Here is a 4,823-nt window from a genome sequence, read left to right as displayed (position 1 = left end):
AATTCAGCGCCCTCGCTCCCCTTGTTTGGGGAGGGCGGGACAAAGACTTTCATAGAATTGTTTCCAACTATTTCGAAATGAGTTATGTTCTCTTTCCTGTAGTATTTGACTCGAATTTCCCAGAATACGAGTAATGACTCAACGTGGAGATTTCAGGGGATATATGAGCTGTCGGTGCCATAATAATTGTAAATTATATGTGATACCCGATATTTTGTTTATAAAATAAATCCTAATGATCATATCAAACTAATAGTAAAGTATCCATCATCCATCCTAATTTCCTAATGATGTCATCATAGCTTTAAAATCACTGTCGTTTCTATTTCTGTGTATTTTTGTGCTTCCAAAGTCTGTTTTACCTCAGTTATTAACTAGAGGCCATATTATTAAATGATGTTCTACTCCATGAGATGACAAAAAGCTCAATGAAGCAACAAGCACCATTATTTAGACATCTTGGCATGGAGGATACAGAGCTTTTTGGAGAGGTTAACGGTATTACTGCTGAAACTGTGACACAAGGATTGGTCATACACAGATTACAGAGAAATGACATTTCTCCAGTGTTCATTTGTGTTTGACTTCTAGAGTCGCCAAGTCTAGTGAGAAAAAAAGAGACAAAGCTGCTGCAGAGGAAGAATAGATGGGGCACGGGGACCATTTGTCACTTTGTTTCAGGAGGTCTACCTTGACTAATCAATGACAGAGATGAGTCAGTGGTCCTATTATTAGTTTTCTCTGGCCATTATGAAATGCATGGACAGCTGCACCTTTCACATGTAATTAAGTCACTCCACGTGCTATTGGCTGTTTAAAGATAATCTTTAATTCTACTTTAGTACACAATTTGGCTTACTCTCAAAATATCATGTGTGCAACGTGTGTACAGTATGGACCAAATCCTAGAAGAGCTTACAAATCACTATGGACATTCATGACACTCAGGGTACTTAATAGAAGATCAATTATCCTTTAAACACATTTACATCCATTAATATGACTTAATCTCTGAGCAGCTGTATTGATTTCACTCGCCCAGTGTTCACTTTTTTCTCTCTGCCCTGTACTTACACTGTTAATAATCCTACAGGAGACACATCCATGACAATATCATGATGGTCTCAAGTTTAACTCGTAACTAAGCCACTAACAAGATCATTATAACCTTGATACATAAGTTAAGTGGTTCAAGGGAGGGCTAACCCTGGATTGAGCCTGATTTTGCTCTTCAGAGGAGCCCTGCCCTGCTGCCATTGAGCCAAAAACACAACCGAGCAACACCCATAAGCCTCTGACCCTCAGAATAGAAGGCAAATTAAAAAAAGAAGACATGAAAGGAAATTAAACACGTGTTTCTTCCACAGATGCTCTACAAATGTCAAACATTACACAACGCATACTTATTGGGACTACCTTCCGAGATGCAGTATGTCTGTTGCAATTAATGTTTTTTAGTCTTACAACTTTAATTTCAACAGCCAAACAAAATGCTTTTCAACAGTTTCTAAAAATAAATATCTGCAGTAATAACAATCTATGCATTGAAGCTTTAGATTATTTGTGGCCCTCTGACTCCAGAGAGATGTCCTCATGTCACAGGGAGGGACCACATGGTCTGCTCCCCCCACAGTAGTTGACCTCTCCTCACTCAGCTGGGGCCAGAAACCCTCAGTTCAGTAATGGCTTTCCGCCTGCCCAGATAATGTCATCTGACACGCACTGATTTGGGAGAGGTAATTGCACCCCACACAGTTGTAATTTCTCATTCATGCATGTTTGAGTGGTGACTTATGCCACTACTAATTGCCAAAGTCCACTGACTGCAACCCTGCCTCAGAGCAACGTGCCTAATGGGCACTTTCTCAGTTTCAAACTGGGAATAGTGAATTAAAGTTTAAAGTTGAATGCCTGGTGTTTATTATTTGTTCTCCCTGCTGAGTGAAGTCATTCTTGCCTCAGTTCTTTTGATGATAGCATTGCCTTGATATTCTTCAGGATTTTCATTATGCCATTGAAGGTTACATCATTGTCTATTTAGGCGCCCTTAGTTCAGCAGCCATTATTGTTAGACCTCCATTGTGTCATACATTGTCCTGATCTTCGGCTTTCGTTTATACAGGTGAACGGAGCGTCATATAAACCTTTGTAAAACAGAGAGGTAGTTTAGGGGGTGGTCTTAATTAACGTAAAGTACACCTCAGTTATTACTTTACAAGAAGTAGTGTGTGGACTCGTCCACAGATTTCACTACATGAAAAGCATTACATTAAAGCTATGCAAAAACATCACCAACTAGTATACATAGGATATAATCATCAAAAAGGAAAACAAATAGTTGTTTAGCATTTGTTTAATGACCAATAAATGTTGCGTATTGTCAAAAAATATATTTTACCTTAGAAGCCAAATATGTTTCCTATAAACTATAGAGAAGTAAAGAGAGGAAGTCTTTAAAGTAAACCAGCAAAGACAGGCCACTGTGGCTCTGCAGGGGGCTACACCATGGGAAATTAGGACCCAAATGTAATGTTGTGAAAGTGACTCCCCACCTGTGTCTTGTAAAGACTTTCCAGGGTGTAGTAAAAAGCAGGTCTGCAGGCTCCCGGTACAACAGCCTTTGACTGAGCTATACAATAAAGACAACTTGAAATTGCTTTCACTATAGCATTGAATATTTATACTTCATATTATGTGTTATGGTGTTAATACTTTTCACTAATACTGTAGTCATAAACTAGTTTAAAAACAGCAAGCAGCTTTCTACGAGATGTTAATTTAATTAAAAAAGAATTCCATTTTAAATGTGAATAGTTTTTTAGCTTCAAATGCAGGGCACATGGTGGCATTTCAACAACATTACTCCACTTTTGTCCATAAGACCACAGAACAAAGCTACAAATACAAACGCACTCAGCTCCATTTAACCCATGAACATATTGAAATCGCAGAAGACTATGGAACATTATGTGGACACACACGCACGCACACACACACACACACACACACACACACACCCACACACACACGCACACACACACTGTTGTACTGTGTAAATCAGATGAGCTTAGTCCACCATCTTGTCCATTTTCGAATTTCCTTGATGCAGTCAAGATAGCTCATTGAGGCAACCATGGATTTCACTGGATAGTAACACATTTTATCATGCATTCCTATACATCAGGGGGTTTTTTTCTACTGAGCCTCACACCTCAGGGACCTTTAAGCTGTGAACTTCCAAAACTATTTGGAGCAGGGACCTCTACAAAGCCTGTTACATCTCAGCAGAGAAAACTAAGCCGTAGCTTGAAAGCATTGCCTTTGAGTAAGCGTTTAAAGTAAATGCTATGGCCTTCTGCACCCACTTGTTTGCAAGAAGCCAAGCACGGTGGCCAAGAAAAGTTCTCAACTTCACACCAGGAAGGATGTGACTGCTGATGCGTGCCAGATGAGGAGACACCAGGCTACAATTGCAGAGTGTAGCTGCAGCCATTTGTGACAAAGGAATGTATTTTATGTGCAGCATTTGTGAGGTGTTGCATTAATTTAGTCTATTTCAAGGGTGACGTGTTTTGAATGAGGTGTGGTTTATAATGCAAAAACATTTTGTTAAACTTCAGGAACAGGATATTTATGTTCTGCAGAGAGCAGCTATTAAAATGTAAAAAAAAGAACTAAACAACAATACAGGCAAAAAAAAGGGTATTTCAATGCATGGGACCTACTTAAGATGGCTCATTTCTTGTTCCGCTAACGGATTATACATAAAACACTTTGCTAGGCCTAACAACAGCTCGATATTTCAAGCACTTTCTTCTTTGACAGAGATCTGTCTGGTACTGCACTTTGTGTTGTCTAGACATGAGTCGACATGTGAAGTGCTGCAGACAGAGTTTGACACTCAGGTGTTATTTTCCATGTTCTGAGACATGACATCATCCACCACTAATATTGAACATGCAATGTCCATGAATACAGGGTATAAAGATGAAATGGAATGAAGGAACTCAAACCCAGAGCGGCTTTGTCAAAATGTAGAACATTGTCTTTTTCAGTTTCCCTTTTAGATGTTTTAGTTTTGGAGAAATATGGGACAGTGTAAGCTGAAGTAAATGTAAAACAGTTTGACCAGTTATCACTTCAAACAAGGCTTGTATTTATACTGAAGACTTGTGTAAGCTGCAACTATGGTTTTCATTAAAGCCCATCCAAATCACAGCACCAAACACTGCAGGTCATTCAAAGCTAATGCAACAAACTGTAACTACTCATCAAACTCAGCTATGGAAGGAGGAGCCTTGCTGGTATAACTTCAAAGCCAGTGAGAGGACTGGTAAGAAATAATACAGCCAATCAGCAGATACTAGACAAGCAAGCTTTTTACAAAAAAAATGTTCAACATAAACTGCTTTAATCCCATGATGTATTCATTCACACACACAATGGGGAAATCTGTTAGATATATTTGATTAGATTGATGCATCCTTATACTTTAGAACATGTTACCATACAGCTTCTTTTTAGTCAAACCACTTTCTTGTTTTTACTCTTTTATTATATGATTTTAACCCCTAGTTGTTAATGTCACACACGCTTGAGTCAGAATAATATACAGGGAGCAGTCAGTGACACCTAGGGGTGAGAAGTCATGCACTGCATGTTTTTTGACTGAATGTTGAAGACCTCGAAAGTCAAACTCTGGATTCACTAAAGAGATGCAATGCAAACATGACTGGCAAACAGACAGTCACTGTGTTGTGTGTTCCATCTTATACATGCTTTAGACTGAGTTATGGTTAAATATAGAAGATCAATGCAAATAC

This window comes from Symphodus melops (assembly GCF_947650265.1).
Source record: "Symphodus melops genome assembly, chromosome: 13".
Classification (NCBI taxonomy): Eukaryota; Metazoa; Chordata; class Actinopteri; order Labriformes; family Labridae; genus Symphodus; species Symphodus melops.
The sequence above is the reverse complement of the archived record's forward strand: the minus strand, read 5'-3'. Positions refer to the sequence as shown.